The 25,688-nt window shown below is 36.1% G+C and overlaps 1 pseudogene; it reads right to left on the bottom strand.

The window, feature by feature from the left end:
* Positions 1-23,450, bottom strand: part of LOC118836106 — a 116,827-nt pseudogene extending 93,377 nt beyond the window's left edge.
* Positions 23,451-25,688: the final 2,238 nt, after the last annotated feature.

The raw sequence follows: 25,688 nt of genomic DNA, 5'->3' as shown, positions 1-25,688 counted from the left end.
TCTTAAAGCCTAAGTCCAGTCATATCATGATATACTCATGTATATACTCCAGTAGCCCCCTGTCACCTCTAGGACCAAATACAACATCCTAAATTCGCCATAACATAGGACCTTCCTACCTTTCCAGTTTTCTTATACCTTATGCTTCCCCATATGCCTCTCAGCCCCATGTTCTATTAAATGAAGTAACACTGGACTTCTGGCTATTCCACAAATAAGATACTCTATCTCTTGGCTCCATCTATTTTCTCTGGCTGTCCCCTATGTGTGGAATGTTCTCTCTCATCATCTCAGCTGCCTAGCTTTCCTGGCTTCCTTCAAGTCCCAACTAAAATTCCATCTTCTAAGGGAAGCCATTCCCAATCTTAATTTTAGTGCCTTCCCTCTGTTATGTCTTATTTATCCAATACATAACTAATCTGTACATATTTGTTCACTTATTGTCTCCTCCATTAATCTTCTTGAGGACAAGGACTGTCATTTACCTTTCTTTGTATCCTTAGCATGTAGCACAGTGCCTGGCACATAGTAGGACTTTAATAAATGCTTATTGACTGTCCAACTAATTTAATCCTAAAGAATGGGTAGGACGAAGAACAAATTATAGAAACAATAATGTCATTGGAGATAATGACAACAATAACACAGCATACCGAATTTAGAGTTACATCAATGTCTCTAAATACTATCTTTCGCAAATAAAAGATAGAAAGAGAAAATCAATGAACTGTGCAGACAACTTAAAAAAAAACAGAAAAACAACAAATGAAAAACTCTAAATTAAACACCAAAATAAAAATCCTGCAAAGCAAAAAATAGATTAACAAAATTTTTGAAAGCAAAAATCAAAATTGAGATAGTAAATAAAAGTAGGAGCTATTTTTTAAAACTAATAAAATACATAAGCCATTAGTTGATTTTTTTTAAAATTCAAACTATCACTATCAAAAATTAAAAATACAAATTCACGACCAATAAAGAAGAAATAAAAGAAAGCATTCAGGGCTATTTCACCCAGTTATCTGCCAAGAAAACTGACAATCTAACTGAGAAAGAAAAATATAAACCAGTATCATTAAGGAATAATGATGCAAAAAAATGATAATTAAAATATTAGCAAAGATACTACAACAATATATCAGAAAGATTATACACGAAGACCAGACTGAATTTTTACCAGGAATAGAGGGCTGGTTCAATATCAGTAAAACAATAAACATAATTGACCATATCATAACAAAAATAAGAGAAATTATATAATCATATCAATAGATGCAGAAAAGGCTTATGACAAGATGAAAAATTATTCCTGTTAAAAAACAGTTGGTTGGCTGTTGTCCTTCGTGCCTGAAGAGGGTCAAAATGACCTCAGTATGCTTAGGCCAAGGTACAGTGTGTCCAACTGTGGCTGATCAGACCAATAACAAGCACAGAAGGCTCCAAAACAGACTGGGCACAAATAGTCCACATGAACATTTGAAGTAGAGATGTCTCTAAACATCTCACATTTCAAGCTACTGCAATTCTGCTTTGCTCATAGGACACAGTAGCTTCTTTCATGTGGGCACATCATGCTGGGCAGACATGTGCCAGCATCCTCCATGTCTCACAATCAATTTCCAAAGTTCTTCAGAGAGACCTTGAGAGTGTCCTAGTATCGCTTCTTCTGATGTCCATGTGAGCACTTAATTTGTGTGACTTCTCTAAGTAGAAAACACAGGAATAAATGAAACTTTCCTTAAAATGGTAAGTGGTATCTATCTAAAATCAACAAATGGGGACAAGTTAGAGGTCATTACAATAAAATTAAGGGTAAAGCAAAAATGTCCATTATCAGCATTACTACTCAATAATAGTGCTGGAAATGTTAGCTATTGCAATAAAACAAGAAAAAGAAACCAAAGAAATAAGCATAGAAAACAAAATTATCACTCTTTGCACAACATGATAGTTTACTTAGAGAATCCTAGAAAATCAACCAGAAAACACACTGAAACAATTAACAACTTCAGCAAAATTTCAAAATATAAAATAATCCCACACAAATCATTAGTTTTTTTGTATTGTACTATAAAAATCCAGAAGGAAAAAAGGAAAAGAAATTCCATTTAAAATATCTAGAGTATATAAATAGTATAGAAAAATAAATTTATATAAATATAAATACAGATAGCATATAAACATAGTTATATAATGGTACATAGAATACCTGAGAGAGTACTTGCCAAAACATATACAAAAACTATATGAACACAATCACAAAAGATTTTTATACAAAAAGATAGATAAATGGAACTGGAAAAATATTAATTGCTCACAGATAAATACTAAGCCAAAATGACAAAAATATCAATACTACCCTAGTTAATTCAATTATTCAATGCCAATCAAACCAAAAATGTTACTTTATGGAGATAGAAAAAAATGAGAAAAAATCTATCTGGAGAGAAAAAAGAGTAAAAATATTAAAGGATTAATGAAAACATCAAAAGGGAAGGGAATCTAGCAGTATTAGATCTAGAACTATATTACAAAGCAGTAATTATCAAAACTGTTTGATAATGTATAAGTAATAAAAGACGTTGATCAGTGGAACAAAACTGATACACATTATATAAAGACAAATGAACGTATTAACTAGTGTTTGATAAAGAAAAAATCTCAGCTACTGAAGCAAGAACTCATTATTTGACAAAAGCTGTTGGGAAAACTGGAAAAGAGACTAGCAGAAACTATCTCACAACAATATCTCACAAAAAATACCAACATAAGCTCATTTAAAATGGATACATGATTTAGACACAAGGAGCTACTTCATAAAGAAATTAGAGGAGCATTAAAGAAAGTACCTGGACAATTCTTATTATATAAAATTAGAGGGTTTTTCCCCCTAACAAGAACTATTCAGCTAAAGTTAGGAGAGAAAGAGGAAATTGAGAGGGAAAATCTTTGCAGTAATTTTCTCTGATAAATGTCTCATTTCTTTTGTGTTTGTTTGTTTTGTTTTATTTTTTTGGTTTTTTTGGCAGTCACTCGGGGTTTAGTGACTTACCCAGGGTCATACAGTATCTGTGGCTAGATTTGAACTCAGGTCCTCTTGACTCCAGGGTTGGTGCTCTATCTACTATGCTACCTAACTGCCCTTAAAGGTCTCATTTCTAAGATATACAGGGAATTGAGTCAAAGTTATAAGAAAAAGAGCCATTCCATAAATGGCAAAGTTTTCAGAGGAAGAGGTCATATGAAAAAATGTTATAAATCATTAATAATTAGAGCAATGAAAATTAAGACAACTCTGAGGAAGTACTTCACACTCATCAGATAGGGCAAAGTTGACAAGAAAAAGAAAATACCAAATGGTCTGTGGAACTGTGAATTCATCTAGTAATTCTGGAAAGCAATTTGAAACTATACCCAAAAAGCTACTAACTGTGAATAGCCTTTGACTTAGCAATGTCACTACTAGGTCTATATCCCTGGAGTTCATAGAAAGACAAAACTGACTCATATATACAAAATTAGTTATAATACCATTTTTTGCAGATTCTGACTGGATGTGCAGTAATTGGGAAATAATTGAACAAATTATAGCCTATGAATATGATAGGATACTATTGTGTTGAAAGAAATGATGAAGGAAGAGGATTCTAGGAAGACAGGGGAATAAGGCAGGGAATTACCTGGCTCTCCCAAATTCCCATACAATTTAAAATAATGCCTCAAAGTGTACTTTAGAGTGGCAGAAATAAAGTCAGGTTAAAGCAGTCATCTAGCCTAAGACAACTTGGGAGGATGTTAAGAAAGACCTGAATTCCCAGATGGTGGTCTGGACTAACTGAAGTGCAGACACATCTAGATGAATACCACCAAATCAACAAACAGCAAGCACTGGAGGCAGCTGTGTGGTAGCAGCCTCAGTTTTCAGAATTTTTGCCCCAGACAGTGTGGGGATTAGGTGTTTGATCAGGGCAAGATTGCAAGGCTCTCCACTGGCTGGCACTGGACATGGTGCCCAAGTGTACTGACCAGATGTGGTCCCAGGCTGTGGCTGCGGGCAAGAAGGAGCAAGAACAGACTAGAGGGTGTGATCTCAGAGCGGCAGGGGTGCTGCCGGCTATGGACACTTGCAGGAAAGCAGAGTCCCAGGTTTCAGTTCCAGGGCAGAGGGGTAAAATGAAGCTTGTAGCCACTAGAGGGATTACAGAGAGTAACAGTGTTTGTGGTGACAGCATTGCTGAGGGCCCTGGTCTCTGCTCAAGGGCAGCAAGGAGTACCTGAGGTCAAGCCCCCAGATAGAACTCAGAAAAAAAAAAAAACAGGAAAAAAAACCTGAAGTCTGAGACATTATCCTCAATGCCTCAGGATTAGAGCCTGACTCTAATATGAAGTTAATGGCCAAGAATTAGCCGCTAAGAAAAAATAATGACTAAGCAAAACAGAGAGAGAACCTGACAACAGATAGCTACTGTGGCAAGAGAGATCAGGGTTCAAACCCAGAAGACAATTAAGTCAAAACAGCCACTTCTAAAGCTTTAAAGAGAATTGTAAAAATGGTCACAAGTCCTAAAAAAGTTCTTAGAACTTAAAAAGAACTTTCAAAATCAAAGAAGTAAAGTTGAGGAAAAATTAGGAAAAAAATAAGAGTAATGGCAAGAAAATCAAAAAAATTATGAAAAGAAAGTCAAGCAACTGGAAAAAGAGATCAAAAATCTTATGAAAGAAAATAACTCCTTTAAAGTTAGAATTAGGCAAGGGGAAGCTAATGACTTTACAAGGCATTGAGAAATAATAAAACAAAATCAAAAGAATGAAAAAGTAGAAGAGAATGTAAACTATCTCATTATAAAAACAACCAACCTGGAAAACAAATTGAGGAGAGACAATATAAGAATTGTTGGACTACCTGAAAGTTATGATCAAAAAAACAGTCTAGACATTATACTTCAAGAGGCTAGTAAGGAAAATTGCCCTGGACTTTTAAAACTAGAGGGCAAAAGAGAAATTGAAAAAAAAAATCCATTGATCACTACATGAAAGAGTCACCATGAAGAACACTCATAGGAACTTTACAGCTAAGTTTCTTAGCTCCCACTTCAGGGAGAAAATACAAGCAACTAGAAAAAAATAATTTAAATATTGTAGAGCAACAGTCAGGACAACCCAACATTTAGCAGCTTCTACATGAAAAGACCAAAGGTCATGGAACATATTATGAAGAGCACAAGAAACTGGGTTTCCAACAAAGCTAAATGTATTCCTGAAAGGAAAAAAAAAATGGATCTGTAATGAATTAAAGGATTTTCAGGCATTTGTGAAGAAAAGACCAGAACTGAGCAGAAAATTGAACCTACAGGAATCAGGGGAAATATAAGAAGATAAACATGAAAGACAGATTTAAGACAGATTTTTTTTTAAAAGACAGATACTTATATGGGAAAATATCTGTAACTCTTAAGAATGTTATCCTTACTAGGGTAGTTTGAAAGAGCATATATAGATAGAAGACTTGGGATTCAGTTGAGTATGACGGGATGAATTTAAAGAATAAAATTGGGTAGGGAGAGGGAAAATAGAGCAATTACATCATCCAAACAAGGCATAAACGTAATAACTTTATAGTGGAGGGTAGGACGGGGTGGAGGGCTAGTAGTGCTACAAACTTATTCTCATCAGAATCGGGTTAAAAAGGAATAACATATGCATCTAGAAGGGTACAAAAATCTTCTTAACTTACAGAGAAATAGGAGGGCAAGGGGATAAGATAAGAGAAGGACACTTCCAATGTTGTGCAGATTAAGAAGTGAATTCCACCAAATATTTAAACATTAGCTGTTTCAAATGTTAAATAATTCAAAATAATAGGCAAAGAAGGAATCCCACCAAACTCATTTTATGAAACAAATGTGGTATTGACTCCTAAACCAGGAAGAGCAAAATCAGAGAAAGAAAATTATAGACCAATTTCACCAATAAATATGGATGCAAAAATTCTTAATAAAATACTAGGTAGGAGACTATGGACAACATATGACTAAGATTATACATTGTGCCCAAGTTGGTTTTATATTAGGAATCCATGAATGGCTGAACATAAGGAAAACTATTAACACAATTGATTATATCAATAGCAAAAGTAATAAAAATCATATGATTATATCAATAGATGCAGGAAAAGCTACTGATAAAATACAACACTCATTTCTATTTAAAAAAAACACTCAAAAGCACAGGTATAAATGGATTTTTCCTTTAAATGATAAGAAACATCTACCTAAAACCATCAGCAAGCATTATTTGAATTGGGGATGAGCTAGAAGCCTTCCCAATAAGATCAGGAATGAAACAAGGATGCCCATTATCACTAATATTATTCAATGTTGTGTTAGAAATATTAGCAATAGTAATAAGAGAAGAAAAATAAACTAAAGGAATCAGAATGGCCAATGAAGTAATAAAAACTATTTCTCTTTGCAGACAATATGATGATATACTTGGAAAATCCTAGAGAGCCTACTAAAAAGTTAGTTGAAACAATAATTTTAGCAAAGTAGCAGAATATAAAATAAACCTATACAAATCCTCAGCATTTCTATATATCACCAAAATAAAGTACCTGCAAGAAAGATCTCATTTAAACAACCATAGAGAGCATAAAACACCGGGAGTCTACTTGCCAAGATAAACCTAGGAACTACATGAAAATAATTATAAAACACTTTTTATACAAACAATTCAGATTTAAATAATAGGAGAAATATTAATTATTCATGGTTGGGCAGAGCCAATATAATAAAAATGACAATTCTACCTAAACTAATCCACCTATTCAATCCCATCCCAATTAAATAACCAAAAAAAATGTATTAAGCTAGAAATAATAATAACAAAATTCAACTGGAAGAACCGAAGGCCAGGAATATAAAAGAAATTGATGAAAAAAAGGGAAAAGGAAGGAGGTCTAACAGTACCATATCTTAAACTATTATAAGGCAGCAATTATCAAAACTATCTGGTATTGGTTAAGAAAAAGAAAAGTTGATCTGTAGAACAGAGTAGACATACATATATAGTATTAAATGTTTATAGCTACCTTGTGTCTGACAAAAGTAAATAAGCTTTTGGAATAAGAATATACTATTTGATAACTATTGTTGGGGAAATTGGAAAGCAGTCTGGTAGAAATTGGGTATAGATGAATATCTTACATCAAATACCAACATAAAGTCAAAATGGATACATGACCTAGATGTAAAGAGATATAAGAAAACTAGAAGAACATGGAACACATTACCTATCAGATATATGGAAGAATTTATAAATAAACAAGAGATAGCATTGCAAGATGTAAAATGGATAATTTTGCTTACATTAAATTACAAAGGTTTTGTACAAATAAAACTAATGCAGCCAAGATTAGGAGGAAAGCAGAAAATTGGAAGGAAACTTTTTTAAAAGATTTATTTATTTTTAGTTTTCAACATTCATTTCCACAAGATTTTGAGTTACAAATTTTCTCCCCATCTCTCTCCTCCCCCCACCTCAAGATGGCATGTATTCTGATTGCCCCTTTCCCCAGTCTGCCCTCTCTTCTATCACCCCACTCCCCTGCCCCTTATCCTCTTTTCCCTTTCTTGTGGGGCAAGATAAATTTCTATACCCCATTGCCTGTATATCTTATTTCCCAGTTGCATGTAAAAACAGTTTTTAACATTTGTTTTTAGAACTTTGAGTTCCAAATTCTCTCCCTTCTTCCCTTCCCACCCACCCTCCTTGAAAAGGTAAGCAATTCAATATAGGTTATACATGTATCGTTATGCAAAACACTTCCATAATAGTCATGTTGTGAAAGATTAACTATATTTCCCTCCATCCTATCCCCACATATTCAGTTTTCTCCTTTGGCCCTGTCCCTTTTCAAAAGTGTTTGCTTCTGACTACCCCCTCCCCCAATCTGTCCTCCCTTCTATCATCACCCCCTTATCTCCTTCCCCTCTACTTTCCTGTAGGGTAAAATACCCAATTGAGTGTGTATGTCATTCCTTCCTTAAGCTAAATCTAATGAGACTAAGGTTCACTCATTCCTTTTCACCTCCCTCCTCTTCCCTTCCATTATAACAGCTTCTTCTTGCCTCTTTTATGTGAGATAATTAACCCTATTCTATCTCTCCCTTTCTCCTTCTCCCAATATATTCCTCTCTCACCTCTTAATTTTATTTTTTCGATATCATCCCTTCATATTCAACTCACCCTGTGCCCTCTGTCTATATACATATATTCCCTACAACTACCCTAATACTGAGAAAGGTCTCATGAGTTACAAATATCATCTTTCCATGCAGGAATGCAAACAGTTCAACTTTAATAAGTCCCTTATTATTTCTCTTTCTTGTTTACCTTTTCATGCTTCTCTTGATTCTTGTATTTGAAAGTCAAATTTTCTATTCAGCTCTGGTCTTTTCATTAAGAATGCTTGAAAGTCCTCTATTTCATTCAAAATCCATTTTGGGGGGAAACATATCTTACAAAGCTTCTCAGATAAAGGCCTCATATCTCAAATATATGGATAACTTTGTCAAATTTGTAAGAACATGAGTCATTCCCCAATTGATAGATAAATGGTCAAAGGACACGAACGGCAGTTTTTGGGAAAAAGAAATCAAAACTATGTTATGTAGTGATATGAAAAATGCTCTAAATCATTATTGACTAGAGAAATGCAAATTAAAACAACTTTGAGATATGATCTCACATCTATCAGACTGGCTAACATGATAGAAAAATTACAAATGTTGAAGGGGATGTGGAAAAATTGAGATCTTAACACACTGTTAGTGGAACTGTGAGCTGATTAAAACATTTTGGATATCAATCTGGAATTATTCCCAAAGAATTATAAAACTGTGTAGACTCTTTAAATCAGAAATGCCCCTATTAGGTCTATTTCTCAAAGTGATCAGGAGAAAAGGAAAAGAATCAATATGTTCTAAAATATTTATAGTAGCTCTCTTTGTGGTAGAAAAGAACTGGAAATTGAGGGGATGCCCAGCACCTGGGGAATGGCTGAACAAGTTGCGGTATATGATTGCGATGGAATACTACTGTGCTGTAAGAAATGATAAGCTGGTTGATTTTAGAAAAACAGAAAGATTTGCATGAAATAAGGAAAAGTAAAGTGAGCAGAACCAGGAGAATGTTGCATATAGTAACAGTATTGTTACAAGAAGAACTGTGAACAACCAAGTTATTCAGAGTATTATAAATAAAGGACCTATGAAGGAAGATGCTATAATCTCCAGAGAAAGAACTGATTAACAGAACTATACACAGTATGGCTTTACATATATTTATACGTCTGTGTCAAATGGTGGCCTTCTCTAGTGTGGGATGAGGGATGGGGGAGGAAGGAGAGAGTTCAGAACTTAAAATGTAACAAAAAATAAAGAGAAAAAATATATAATTCAGGAAAAACATATCAATAAATATAAATAATTGTACATAAATGTCTTCTTTCATAGTTCGATGCCCATATTTTTTATGTTTTCTGTATATAATTGTTTTTATTATTGTTTCTTCTTGCTTTTTTGTTTGTTTTGGCTTTTTATGAATACCATGAATGTGGTATATATGTGCTATGTGCTGCCTTTGTAGGTTATGTATGTTTATATGGGTCTTTCTAGATATGGCTCAAAGGAAGACATGACCAGTTATCTCTAGAGTCTCCTCTGGCTATCATTCTCCAAGGGAGACTGATTTCTGCCAGGAAGGGAAGCAGAATGTTATAGCCATGTGGTTGGCCTCTCCACAATCCTCAAAGAGAAAAAGTGTACCAGATTGGAATTATATATCTATCTGCCCTCCTAAATATTTTTAGTCTATGGGAAATAATTTTTAGGTTCGAACCTAGCTTCTGATTGCTAGCCCTTAAGAGGGAAGGTGGACCCCAAAACTACATATCCAGGGCTTAACTCTCTTCCCTCTAAATGCCAGCTCCACAAAGAACATAATAGCAAATAAATCCATTTTTCCAAGCCTATAGCAAATAGAAATCAGAGAAGTAATAAAGATGAGAATATACCAGACAACATAGAAAGTGAATGAGCTCTCCCATTGGTTACCAGATAACTTAGCTCAACCAAGAGAAAGAGCCTAGCATTTCTCCCAAGGAAGAATTTGATAAGTCTCAAATGTTCTAAGCTGGGGCTTGGGATATAATCAAGGTAACCTATTGACATGTCAACTTTTTCTTAAGTCTTTCTTTCTGAGGAGCAAAGCCAAAATGGCAGAGAAAAAGCAGCGACTCACCTGAGCTCTCCCCTCCAAACAACTTTAAATAAGACTTCAAAAAAATTCTCGAGTGGCAGAACCTACAAAAGAACAGAGTAAAACAATTTTCCAGCCCAAGACAACTTAGAAGGTGAGCAGGAAAAGTCTATCACACCAGGGTGAGAGCGGAGTGCAGGCTCACAAGCAAACCAGCAGCAGGCCTTGAGAGTTACTGAATCAACAGTGGTAGTGGCTACTTCCAGAACTCTCAGTCAACAGATGGTAGAAAGGGTTAGACAACTGGTCAGAAGGAGATTACAGAGGTCTTTTTGATAGCATTGGGTACAGGACTCTGTTGCTCATACAGTATTTGAATCTGGGTGAGAAGGAACATTAACACACCAAAATTTGTGATTCTAGGGGAGCTGGTTCTCTGGTCACAGTTCCAGGGCAAAAAAGACTGCTTGTGGTCACTCACAGCCCAGAGCACAGGCCAGGAGAGTAATGAACACACCTCTCCTTAGATCATACCACCTTGGAAGAGCTGAGAGTTTACAGACCTAGCTGCACAAAAAAACCTGAAGGTTGGGACAGTGCCCTCTCCATTCCAGGAACAGAACCCAACTTTAATATAATTCCTGGAAGAGCTCAAAAAGGATTTTAGAAATCAAATAAGGGAGGTAGAGGAAAAATTAGGAAAAGAAATGACAGTGATGCAAGGAAATCATGAAGAAAGAGTAAAAAAGGCACAAAAATACTGAGGAAAAACAACACCTTAAAAAACAGAATAGGCCAATTGGAAAAAGAGGTACAAAAATTCACTGAAGAAAAGAACTCCTCAAAGACTGGCCAAATGGAAAAGCAAGTACAAAAGCTCACTGAAGAAAATCCATAAAAATTAGTATTGAGCAAGTGGAAGCTAATGACTATGAGAGATCAGGAAACAATAAAACAAAATCAAAGAATGAAAAAATTGAAGAATACATGAACTATCTCATAGGAAATACAACTGTCCTGGAAAATAAATTCAGGAGAGATAATTTAAGAATTAATGGACTACTTGAATAGACATCATCTTTCAAGAAATTATCAAGGAAAACTGCCCTGATATCCTAGAACCAGATGGTAAAATTGAAATTGAAAAAATCCATGAATCACCTCCTAAAAGAGAGCCCTAAAGGAATATTATTGCCAAATTCCAGAGCTCCCAGATCAAGGAGAAAATATTTCAAATAGCCAGAAGGAAACAATTCAAATATCATGGAGCCACAGTCAGGATAACACAAGATTTTTATTTTTTTTATTTAGTATTCTATTTTTCCTCAATTACATATAAAAACAATTTTCAACATTTTTTTAAAAATTGAGTTCCAAATTCTCTCCCTCCCTCCTGCCCCATCCCCCTCATTGAGAAGGCAAGCAATATGATATAGGTTATACATATGTCATCATGCAAAACATTTCCATATTAGTTATGGTGTAAAAAAAATAGATCAAAATTTAAAAAACAAGAAAAATAAAGTTTTTTTTAAAAGTATGCTTTAATCTGTATTCAGACCCCATCAGTTTTTCTCTGGGGATAGACAGCATTTTTCATGATAAGTTCTTCAGCGTTCTCTTGGATCATTGTATTGCTGAGAATAGATGAGTCTTTCACAGTTGATCATCTTACAATATTGCTGTTACTGTGTAAAATATTCTCCTGGTTCTACTCATTCACTTTGCATCAGTTCACGTAAATCTTTCCAGGTTTTTCTGAGAGTGTCTAGCTCATCATTTCTTATAGTACAATAGTATTCCATCACAACCATATGCCACAAATCATTTAGCCATTTCCCAACTGATGGAAATCCCCTCAATATCCAATTCTTTGCCAAGACTAAAAGTGCTGCTATAAATATTTTTGTACAGATAGGAGCTTTTCCTCATTGTTTTTTATCTCTTTGGGGATACAGACCTAGTAGTGGTATTGCTAGGTTTTGAATATGCATGGTTTTGCCTTTGAGCATTGTTCCAAATCGCTCCGCAGAATGGCTGAATCAGTCGACAATTCCACCAGCAATGCATTAGCGTTTCAATTTTCCCACTTCTCCTCCAATATTTGTCATTTTCTTTTTCTGTCCTTTTAGGCAATCTAACAGGTGTGAGGTAGTACCTCAAAATACTTTCATTTGTATTTCTCCAATAAATAGTGATTTAGAACATTTTTTATATGGATATATATAGTCTTGATTACTTCATCTGAAAACTGCTTGTTCATATTTTTTATCATTTTTCAACCAGAGAATGGTTCTGATTTTTATAAATTTGAATATTTCTCTTTATATTTAAGAGATGAGGCCTTTATCAGAGAAACTGCCTTAAAATATTTTTCACATTATGATTACTGTATTTCCTTCCATCCCATTTCCTCCATTTATTCTATTCTCTATCTCCTTTCACCCTGTCCTTCCTCAAAAGTGTTTTGCTTCTGACTGTCCTCCAATCCACTCTCCCTTCTATGAGTCCTGCTGCCCCCTTCTCTAATCTCCTCCCCCTCCCACTTTCCTGTTGGGCAAGACAGATTCCTACACCCAAACGAGTTTGTATATTATTACCTCTTTGAGCCAATTTAGATGAGAGTAAAGTTCAAGCATTCCCTGCCACCTCCATCTTACCCTTCACTGTAAAAGTTCTATCTTGCCTCTTTTATGTGAGACAGTTTATCCCATTCTATCTCCCCCTTTTCTTTTCTCCCAATGCATTCCTCTTTCTCACTCCTTCATTTTATTTTTTATATATCATCCCATCATATTCAACTCACACCTGTGCTCTCTGTCTAACTGCTCTAACAATGAGAAAGTTCTTATGAGTTACAAGTGTCATCTTCCCATGTAGGAATTTAAACAGTTTAACCTTACTGAGTCCCTTCTGATTTCCCTTTCCTGTTTATCTTTTTATGCTTTTCTTGAGTCTTGTATTTGAAAGTAAATTCTCTATTCAGCTCTAGCCTTTTCATCAGGAATTCTTGAAAGTCCTCTATTTCATTGAATATCTATTTTTCCCCTGAAGAATTATATTGTTTCTCGAGGTAGGTGATTCTTGGTTGTAATCCTATTTCCTTTGCCCTCCGGAATATCATATTCCAAGCCCTCTGATCCTTTAATATAGAGGATAACACAAGACTTAGTAGCTTCTCCACTAAAGGACTGTGTCCTTACCCCTTCTAGGATTCCCTAGAATCTATTCCCAGGAATGCTGGTGTAAAATGATGCTAGAGGGGTCCAATGGAAAACATTCTACAACCCTAGGCCAGGGATCTTAATCCTGTTCTATTTCTCTTCCCTCTTTTCCTGATCCTTTTTTGAAACTATGCTATCCTCTCCTCAAAACTATGATCTATTGAAAAAATAACTTCACTAGGCCTTGCCATTTGCTCAGGATAGCTTTAAATCTCCTTTGCTTACCAAACTCTTGGAAAAAGTTGTCTGCGCTCATTCTCTATACTTCCATTCCTCTCACTCTTCAACTCTTTGCCATCTGACTTCTAATCTCACAGCTCAAATGAAATTACTCTCTCCAAAGCTACCAATGATTTATTTTTTAAATAATTTTTTTATCATTAGAAACTATAAAAACACAAAGAAACATAGTCAAAAGGTTCAGAATCCCTTCCCTAAGTCTTTCTTTGTTGCTCGTTGCTCTGTTTTCTCAGACCACTATGGTTGGCCAAAATCTGTTTCCCTCAGAGAGTGAGGGTGATCAACTGGGACTCAGCTACAGGGAGACTCTGACCACCACTGTAGAAAGGCCTATCATCCACCTTCATTAGTCCTACTCTTTTAAGCATAAAGCATTATTTATCTCGCATCTCCAACTGCCTTTCAGACTCAGCTACAGGGAGACTCTGACCACCACTGTAGAAAGGCCTATCATCCACCTTCATTAGTCCTACTCTTTTAAGCACAAAGCATTATTTATCTTGCATCTCCAACTGCCTTTCAGACATCCCAAACTAGACATATGATACACACATTAAGCTAAACATGTCCAAAACAGAACTCATTATCTTTCTCCCTAAACCCTCCCTGCCTCCTACCTTCTCTATTACCATAGAGTGCAACACTATCCTCCCAGTCAGTCCCTCAGGTTCTTAATTTAGGAGTTATCCTCTACTCCTCACTATCTCTTAACCCCTACATCCAAGCTGTTGCTAAGGCTTGCTGATTTCACCTCTGTAATATCTCTTGTATATGCCCCTTTTCTCTGATACTGCCACCATTCTATCACAGGCCCTCATCACCTCAGGCTTGGATTATTGAAATAGCCTGCTGGTAAGTCTGCCTGCCTCTCTCCACTCCAATTCATTCTCCATTCAGGCACTAGAATGATTTCCCTAAAATACAGGTCTGATGATCTCTCACACACACACACACACACACACACACACACACACACACGTCAATAAACCCCAGTGCTTCCTATTGCCTCCAGGAGCAAATGCTAAATGGTCTGTTTGGCATTCAAACACCTTCATAACCTAGCCCCTTGCTACCTTTGCATTCGTCTTATACCTGCACTCCCTGACATGTACCCAATTCAGTAACACTTGCCTCTTTGCTGTTCCACAAGCAAGACACCCCATCTCTCTGCTAAGGGCATTTTTTCTGACTATCCCCCATGTCTAAAGTGCTCTCAATCCTCAATTCTGTCTACTGATTTCCCTGGCTTCCATTAAGTCCCAACTGAAATTTCATCTTTTACGTTAATCCTTTCCCGATCTGTCTTAATTCTAGTGCCTTCCTCTGTTAAATTATTTCCTATTTATCCTGTGTATAGCTTGTTTGGTATATATTTCTTTGCATATATCTCCAAATAGACAAAGGCAGGAACTGTCTTTTAAATGAACTAACAACCGAGAAGACTAATCCATAATCCCAAACGTGCTCACTCAGAATCCCTATAGCTATCAGCCACTGCATTCTGGCAGGGATACACAAATCAACCCACAGAACTTGACAATTCCCCAGGGTCCCCCACCCCCACTTCAAATAGACATCGTTCATGTTACAATGGTTCTAAATCCACATTTCTCCATCTTGTTCCCAAGAATAGCATTAGAGATTTTTGTCAAATGCTTTGCTAAAACCTGGGTAAATAAGATATGTACAGAGTTAACACAATTACATTAGACCAGGGACCGTTTCCCAATAGATTAGTGACCACAGCATATGAAAAAATAATTAAAATCAAGAACTGCACGCTATCAATAACCATGAGAAAAAGGTATGCAAAATCATTAATATTATGGAAAAAATACAAGTTAAAACAGTTTGAGGTTTCATCTCGCAGTTAGCAAATTGGCAAAGCTAACAAAAAACAAATTAACCAGCTTGGGAGAGGGGTAGTATTGAATGACCGGCACACTAATACACTATTGGAAAACTGTAATTGGTCCAACAATTTTAGAAAACAATTTGCAATTATGATAGAAAAGTTACTAAGCTGTTCACACTCTTTGACCTACCTATCCCACTATTGGGCATATGTTCTAAAAGAAGTCAAAGACAGAAATAAAGCCCTAATGTATATCTAAATATTATTTTTGTGATACCAAAGAACTGAAAACAAAGTTGATACCTACTGCTTGGAGAATGGCTGAACATTAGGAATGATGGACAGAAAGGAATGGTGAATACAAGGAATGCAGAAGAATATGAAAAGACTTCTATGAACTGATAAAGAGTAAAGAAAGCAGAACCAGGAAAAGAATGTAGACAGAATAAAAAGCAAAAAGAAATCAAACTCTAGGTAGTTGTAATGACCAATCTTGGTCCCGAGAACAGATAAAAAAACTGACCTCCCACTTCAGAAGAGAGGTGGAGATCTACAGAAGCAGACATTGCATATGTTGTCACTATCAGTTATTTTTATTTGTTACAAAGGAGGGCTCAATGCTAGGGAGAGGAGGTAGGAGGAATGGAGAAGTAGGAGAAGGGGCAATATCCAGAAATGACTGTGATATAAAAATAAAAACATCAATAAACCTTATTTTTAAAAAATAAAATGTGGATAAATTACACCTACAGCATTTACTTATGTCTACCAATCTAGTAACCCTGATAAAAGGGAAAGATTATTCTGGCATGATCTGTTCTTAATGAAGCTATGCTAGGTCTCTGTAATAACCTCGTCCTTGTCTACATGCTTGTTTACTTTACTAAGATGTTCTAGAAATCTGCCAGGAATCTAAGTAGACTGTATTGGCTTACACTTTTCAAATGTCATCCATGCTCTTACTATTTTTTTTAAATGTAGAACAGGATTTGGCCTTTTCTAAACCAAAGTGCCTTCTCATGAGCTTTTAAGGATCACTAATAGTGGTTCAACACCTGCCAGTTCTTTAAGTATTTATGAATCAGTACCTTGAATTTACTGATAGGTGCATGTTAGCTATTTCCTTTTTTATATTCTGTATCAACTCCCTTTTATTCCATTTCTAGTCTTTTCTCTTAAATCCAAAGATCATTCTCCTTGGCAGAGAAAATACAAATGACAGTCAAGCCATGGTGCCTTCTATCCATCGTTTAGGTCTCAATGATTCATCCACCTCAAGAAACAGTCTAACCCTTTTTTGATCCTTCCTTTGTCCCAAAAAATAGCTTTTAAAAACAAACTTTTTGTTCCTTGGCCTGTCCATGATGAGAATGAAGACCATTCTAGCAATCAGACTGTTGACATCCCAGAAAATGCTGACATCTCTCTCAAGGGCAGGACAGTTATTGTGAAGGGCCCCATATCAATGTTGAGCTCAGTTTCCTTGGAAAGAAGAAAACAAAAATGAGTTGTTGTTGTTTTTTCAATGGACATTTATGCTGCCAGAGATGACTAAGATACAAACTGAGGAGGCAATGATTCAAAAACTTCTATAATCAAATCTTCAAAGAAAAACAGCTTTCCCCCAAGAACAATTAGAATTCTTCAAAGAAATGATGCAAGAGTTTAAAAAATTATAAAAGAAATTAAAGAGAGGCATGGATTAATAGCTAAAGAAGAGGTTAAAGAAAACTTTGCTCTAATAACAAACTGCCTAAAAATTATAATGGACAACGTGGAAAACAATGACTCCCGAAGAAAACAAGAATCTATAAACACAATTTAATCAAAGTATTGAGAAAATAGAAGAAAATGTAAGATACCTTGTATTTTAAAAACTGACCTGGAAAACTAATCAAGGAGAAAAACTCAAGAATAACAAAATTATCTGAAATCCAGAACCAAAAAGAGAATCTGGATACAGTATTTTAAGAAGTCATTACAGAAAATTGTTCAGACATGAAAATACAAAGAATCCACTATTCGACTCCTGAAAAAAAAAACCTCAAAACAAAGACTTTCAAGAAAAGCATTACCAAAATACAGAGTTTCAATATAAAATTAAAAATACTGCCAACAGCCATAAAGGAAGAATTCAAGTATCAAGGAAACACAATCCAGATCAAAGAACACTTAGAAACCATTATAAAGGACCAAAGAACATGGAATGTGATATTCCAGAAGACAAATGATATAGGCTTAGAGCCAAGAATAATTTACCCAGTAAAACTGACTATCATACTAAAGGGGGGAGGGAATGGACCTTCAATGAAATACAGATCTTTCAAACATTCCTAATGGAAAAAAACCAAGGTTGAAAAGGAACTCTGAAATATAAATATAGAAATCAAGAGAAAAATAAAAGAACACAAGGACTTCATAAAGATGAACTGTTTACATTCTAAGTTGGGGAAGAGGGATGCTAAAAGGATTCTTTTAGAACCAGAATGTCACAAAGGGTCACAGAGATAATCAAGACAGAAGACTTATAAACAGTTTTTTTTTTTATGTTTTGAAGATACTGTAAGAAAAAAGCCAAAGGTTGGGGATAGAAAAGATATAATTGGGGGAAATAGGAGCAAAGAGCGGGGATACAATATAGCGACATGGAAGGAATAGGGAAAACAGGCATCGTTTGAACTTCACTTTCATCTACACTGGTCAAAAGAGGGTACACACAGAGTTTGGCATAGGAATACATTCACTCCAACAGTGACACAAATAGAAATAGGAAAAGGGGAAAATGTAGTAGAAGAAAAAGGATAGATTCAGGGAGGGATTAGGCATAAGCAAAACACTCTCAATTTAGAGAGAGGATAGCAAAGAAGAGAATAAAAGGATAAAAAAAGAAAGTGTAAATTGCTCTCCTAACTGTTTACATCACTCCATATCAGTTCACAAGAATCTTCCCAGGTTTCTCTGATACCATCCTCTTCATCGACTCTTATATAAGAATAATATTCCATCATATTTCTCTGATACAACTTCTTCAGCCATTACCTAATTTATGGGCACCCCCTCAGATGGTCATTCTTTGCTACCTCAAAAAAGCTGTATTTTTGTATATCCTTAGAATTTTAATTAGTACTGATCCCTCCCTAGTCCCTCTTCTTCCTTCTCTCCTTTCCCCTGCTATTTCCCTGCTTAGAGAGATATTTTTCTGTACCAACTTTGTATGTATATTCTTCCTTCTTTTGACCAGTTCAGATGAGAGTGTGGTTCAAGTGTCAATAACTCCCTCCACCCCCTCCTTCTTGTTTGTCCTGATGTTTAGCTGTGTACCCTGATTCTATGAGATAATTTTCCCTCACCTTCATTTCTTTCTCCTCCTTCCCATTGTGGATTACTCTGCCCCTCTCTTTCTATTCTTCTCTTTAGATCAAGACATAACAGAATTACTGCTAGGTCTTGTCTAATTACATACCCCCTATGACTTCTGTTGATGATAGGATTCAGAGGGTACACTGTATCATCTCTCTATATTTGAATGTAAATAGTTTATACTTTTTTTAGTCCTTTACTGTTGTTGTTCTTTAATATTTACGTTTTTGTGTTTCTCTTAGCTACTATGTTGAAATTTGAAATTTCTACACAGTTTTGGTCGTTTCATCAGGAACATCTAGAAGTCCTCTGTTTAATTTAAAAGCTATCTATTCCCCTGTGGTATTATACCCAGTTTTGCTGAGTACATTATTCTTGGCTGTATATCTTTCACCTTCTGTGGCTCCTCTGCACTTGAATTCTTTCTAGATGCTAGTAGTATTTTTTTTAATCTGAAATCTCAGTATTTTGGCTAAAATGTTCCTGGGAGAAACTGGGGGGAAAAATTTACAGAAAGTTTATCTGATAAAGGCCTCATTTTTGAAATATACAGAGAAATGAGTCAAATTTATAAGAATACGAGTCATTCCCCAATTAATAAATGGTCAAAGGATATGAACAAGTAGTTTTAAGAAGAAATCAAAGCTATCTACTGTCATATAAAATGCTACAAATCACTTATTGATTAGAGAAATACAAATTAAAATAACTCTGAGGTACAGGTAACAGAAAAAGAAAATGACAAATGTTGAAAGGGATGTGAGAAAACTGAGACACTAATGTATTGTTAGTGGAGTTGTGAACTCATTCAACCATTCTAGAGAGCAATTTGGAACTATGCATACCCTTTGACCCAGCAATACCACTACTAGGTCTGTATTTCAAAGAGATCAAAGAAAAAAGGGAAAAGTCTTACATATACAAAAATGTTTATAACAGTTCTTTTTTATGGTGCCACCATAAATTGGAAACTGAAGGTATACCCATCAATTGGGAAATGGCTGAACAAGTTGTGGCATATGATTGTGATGGAATACTATTGTGCTATAAGAAATGACAAGCAGGATAATTTCAGAAAAACCTGGGAAGATTTATATAAACTGATGCAAAGTACAGTGAGCAGAGCCAGAAGATCATTGTACACAATAACAAAGTACAGGGAGAGGGGAGGGAAGAAGAGAATTTGGAACTCAAAATTTTTTTTTAAAAAATGAATGTTAAAAATTGTTTTTACATGTAGTTGGGAAAAATAAAATATTATATATAAATATATATTTAATGTAACAAAAAATAAATTAAATTTAAAAAGAAAAGGTTTTCAAAAAAGAAATAATAAGAAACTCAAACAGCTATGAGAACATTCAATGCTCATTCTGGGCATAAAAATGACAACACTAACAAAGTTAATTAACAACTTTAATGCTACACCAAATTGTCAAAGGAATAATTCCTAGAATTCAAAAAGTAATAATGAAATTCATTCAGAGGACCCCAGATTACTACTCCTCAAAGGAAGATTACTTCCTCCCATGAGGGAGCAGGGGGTTCAAGGGTCTTTACCATCAAGGAACTGGAAAGGCTGTATGAGAAGTCCAAACAGAAACCTGATGAATCACTGGAATAATGGCTCCTGAGGACATGGCCTAATGGATCCAATGCTGAGATGCTCTCCACAACTGAGTTCCAAAGGTCTGGGGAACTATCTGAGGATTTACTGTTACAGAGTCAGCTAAATCTATTAAAGGCTCCAGACAGCGAGCCCTTTTTAGATGGCTGAGATAGGCAGTTATTCATACTCGATCCCATAAAGATGAATTTGCATTGCAGCCAACACCCCCTGGGGATCTGCTAGGGAAGGGATGAAGTTCCAAAAGAAATGGTTATAAAACATTGGATTTACCCCCTCCCTTCTACCCCCACTCCTATCCTACACAGCCTGCTACTCCTCATGGCCAGTCTGTCTCAGGGACCATTAGATCCCTCCTTGAGGGTGGAGCCTCAACCAGAATGACTTCAGACTTTAGCTATCTCTTCCACCACACAAATATACAAGTGTGTGCAGATCAACTGCTGAAATCTGAGCAAGAGGTCAGGGACAGTTGCGACTTGGGCTAACACTGTCAGTGGGAATGGGTATTCTGAGAATAGGGGGAGGATTGACAGAGCTAGCTGCCCTGCTAGATGCGGCGCCAATGATACCTCCAGGAAGCACCTATTTCTTTTCAGAATTTCACCCCCTCTCTAGCAAAGTAGGGGAGTGACACAGTCAGACCTGCCTTTTAGGAAAATCATTTGTTGTTGTTGTTGTTGTCTTTCGTTCTCGAAGAGGACCGTGGCATCAGGAAGGTGAAGTGCAAGTGAAATGGATTTAAGTGAGGGAGAGCTGTGCAAAGTCACCAGCCTCACTTTCTCTTCTGGAGCCATCTGGGTCCAGTGACAAGATATCAATCAGGATGACTAGAGATGGCCCCAGATGCAGTAGGAGACCTTGGCCTTTTTAAACTAAGGTCTTTCCCAGGTCTCAGTTTGACTAAGGCAATGCCCATTCAGTGATTAAGGCTAGGTAAGAATTAACAAGAAAATCATTTAGCAACTGTTTGGAGGAAGGTTTAGAAAAGAGAGAGACTGGAAGAAGGGAGACCAATTAGAAGGCTACTGCAACAATCCAAGGGAGAGATGATGAGAGACTGAATGTAATGGGTAGCTTTATGAACAGAGCAAAGAGGACTAATATCGAGGATGTAAGAGGCAGAAACCACAAGATTTGGCAACTAATTGAACATATAAGTTGGGGAAAAGTGAAGAGTCAAAGATGAAACAGGTTGTCAAAATCTGGGTAAATGGAAGGATGGCCACGCCTTTAATGGTAAGAGAAATTTTGGTAGAGAAGCGTGTTTTGAAGGAAAAATAATGAATGTAATGAGTTCTGCAATGCAGATTACAATCAATCCATGTCTGCCCATTCTATGTAACTCATGGTGTCCCAGCCAAAATGAAAAGGGAGGAGGCGGACCTCTTCATCGCTGGTCACTATCCCTAAGCACAGGGCCCATCTTGGGCATATTCCATGATCTTAGAGGTGAAGAGGACAGAATTTTTACAACACGACCTCTGTAGCCTAGCTACCCTGAGAGGCCCACAAGTGGCATAAATATGTTGAGTCTTTGTTAAGAGAGGTTGAGGGCTTCCATAGTAGGGAAGAAGGTAGAGTGGGGAGGGTTGGGGAATAAGAGTAAGTATGCTTGTGTGGGATATTAGCCCTATGATATAGATCTTCCCATCTTCTGATTGGTTTATCACACATCCCTTGAAGTTTGTTGATAACTCCTGAGGTAAGACCATGGCCCCATTTTGGAGACCACTGTTCTAAAAAGTATATAAACCTAGTTTCTTTTGCTTCATCTTTCTCACTCTAGAAATTACTTGAATTTTCAGGAGGTGGAAGTAGAGGTTTTCAATGTTTATAGTTAAGAATCACATACACAAAGCAAGCAGTTTGTTAAGCCAGAGTCATGGCTGACTGTTGAGCAGAGTTGCAATCTGAGATCATCAAGGCACTGGATATAAAAAGAAACAATCTCCTCTCAGCTCTTAAATCCTCTGAACTTGCAACCCTGTTTTATATTCACAGTACTTCTAACTTCTTTTGGAGTGCCTGTCTGACAATGTCACAGTTTCAAGATTAAAACCAAAATTCTAAATTATTTTAAATGGAAAGTGAAAAATTGCCATTAGGGCTCTGTAATTCAAGCCTTTCTGAAAGTACATTAAGCAAAATTATTACAATGATATTTGTTTTGACTTGAATTACTCAAGTATTTGAAATTATGAGAACTAGGTTTTAGGTTTTTGCTCCTTTCTATATGACATATGAACAATTATATGACACAACAGTGACACATTTCAATTTCTTTGTGTGAAGAAGAAATTATACCCAGGATTCACTGTAATAGCCTGCTTCAAATATTTTATAACAAGTGTGATTTGCAATTTTGAACGTGTTTAATCCTTGAAAAATCAATGACAGAAATACAACAGAAAATACAATAAGCTAATCACACTAAATGTAGGAAATTCTTCATCAGCAAATCTTTTCTCAAAGTTTCCTTTCATATAAAGTTACCTGAGATTACATATTGCACACATTTCTCCTCCAAAGTCTAGCAAAATAAAATAGAAATACAGCCCAAATGCAGAGCCCCTGAGCCTTATTCACCCCTTTTCCTAACACAGCTGAAGCATGAACCTAACCCAAATCCAGTCTCCTCATACCCACTGCCTCTTAACTTCAAACTCCCTTCTGTGAGTACAGTCAGTAAACATAAGAAGAAAGTTTCATAAATGCCATCAAACACTCACCGCTATAGACCCAGAAGATGTAGCAACAAAAACTTTGATAACCATTTTGACAGTCAGAAAGAAGAATCTCCCTCTAAAATACTCAGTGAAACAAAAGTCACTAGGCAAGTTAGAAGTGAGCTGCTAAAAGCAGCAGCTGCTCCCTCCCCTTTCACCGTAAGAAAATCTGTCTCTTACAAGTATAGGCATTTAGGGCTTTCCCCTTCATTGGCTAAGGAGTCTTTGGGGAATCATTTGAGCAAATATATGATTGGTTGGTAATTGCAGACATTGCATTAGACCCCATCCAAATCTCTTTAAGTTGACCAGGAATACTCCCTAAAAGGCAAGGGAAAGTTATACACCAATCAGAAAATACTATGCAAATATGGAGGGGGGGGAGGACTTGACAGGGAGGGTTATTTTAGTGTTGAAAAAGCCTAGGAAGCTCCACTGTCATGAGGAAGGCTATGCTTACTGGTAGTATTACTATTAGTTTTAGTTAAAGGATATGTATTTATCTTTGGATAAATAACTACTATTTTAAATACAATTTTAAATAATACAATTTTAAATTCCCTGGCATGTAAAAAAAAATTTAGTTCACCATCACATTAGAAAAAAATTCTTTTGAATGACCCTATTTTTTGCCTATTTCCGGAGTCCAATAATTTTCCACCTTTGTATATATATGTTTCTCCTAAAAGATGGAAACTAACAGGCTTTATACTTCTATTTCATTTCATTGTTTTCAAATGTAACTTTTTTTAAAGACTGTTTCAAGAAAGTCTGTTATCCTTATACAGTCACTTAAAAGTATATTCAATCACTATAACTTTTTGCACTTTTAGGCACGATTCAAAATTTTATCTATAACACGTTTTCAAAGTTATCAGAAGTTCATAATAAGTCTCCACCCGAGCTTTAGCTTTATATAAATGTACCTTTAATTAAAAGGCAGGCTGAGCACCTACTCTAGAAAGCCACAGGAAGCTCTGAGGCAGAGATGAGGAGGGAAAGAAGGATGAGGAACAGAAAGCCCATAAAAATCCCAAGAGTCAGGAGATGCAGTGTCCCGTGTTAGGAACAGCAAGGAAGCCCAGATTGCACAGTATGTGGAGGTAAGTAAAGTCCAAGGAGACTAGAAAGGTAGGAAGAGCCCAAATTATGAAGGGTTTTAAAAGTCAAAAGGTTTTATATTTGATCCTGGAGGTAATAGGGAGCCACTGGAGTCCAGGGGAAACTCAAGCTTAGAAAGCGCATGTGGCAAAGGGGTAACTCAAAGCTCCAGGTTGCTATAGTCTCATGAAGTTCCCCTTAGGCATGTTACAGCTTTTCTGCTAGGTTCCCTGTAGAATTTTGAAGCACTCTTACATTAGTACATCTAGTTTATTTTCAGCAAATACTATTACCAGTTATTGTTCCCGGGGGACATTGCTAGGATTACAGAAATGTCCAAATCCTCTAGTTGTGTGAAGTTTATGATGCCCTTCTCTGAACAAAGAGAAGAGAACAAGACCTGGACTGAGGTTGTGCCCGTGGCTCTTCTCCTCTCCCCCTTTTCCTCCCTCCCCAATACAAACACCAGACACTAAAATTGCCACAGGGTGTGCCTGCGTGGCATTACTTCACTTTCAAGGATTCTAAGTCAATGAAGGACTTTTCTCACTTAGTCTATAGTTTCTGACTGATTCAATTGAGGTGTCACAGCATCTTGGTTAGTTTTGAATTGCACTATGAAATTTCACTTATTCATGAGAAAATTTTAGCTTTAACAAAATTAACTACAGAAAGTTATACATTTTATCAGATTTTATGATTTCTGTTTATATGATTTATAAGTATCCCCTTCTTTGTTCTTCTCTACAACTTACTAGTCTTTAAAATTTATTTTAAAAACTCAAAATTTTATATGAGAATATATGTTTAAGTAGCTTAAAAAAAATATGTGTAATCCAAGCTCCCAAACCCACAGATACAGGATTCTCTTCTCATTGGTGGAGATCAAATTAAATCATATAGATTTAATTACCATCTCTATATTGATGATTCTTAAATCTGCCTACCTTTTCTACCCCAACAGCTAAGCTGATCTCCAATCCCGTATCTCCAAAAGCCTTTCACACTCAAACTGAATGTCTGATAAATATTGTAAACTTGCTATGCCCAAAACAGAACTCATTCTCTTTCCCCCTAAACTCTCCTGGATCTTTCACTATCTCTCACTCCCCCTCACTCCCCATATCCAAGCTGCTGCCAATACTTGCCTATTTCACCTTTGCAACATCTCTTGTATATGCTCTCTTCTCTAAGGCTCTGGACACTGCCACCACTCTATTACAGGCCCTCATCATCTCAGGCCTGGATCACTGCAATAGCCTGCTGGTGGGTTTGCCTGCCTCATGTCTCTC

This window comes from Trichosurus vulpecula, chromosome 2 (assembly GCF_011100635.1).
Source record: "Trichosurus vulpecula isolate mTriVul1 chromosome 2, mTriVul1.pri, whole genome shotgun sequence".
Taxonomy (NCBI): domain Eukaryota; kingdom Metazoa; phylum Chordata; class Mammalia; order Diprotodontia; family Phalangeridae; genus Trichosurus; species Trichosurus vulpecula.
This window is presented reverse-complemented; position numbering and strand designations above follow the sequence as displayed.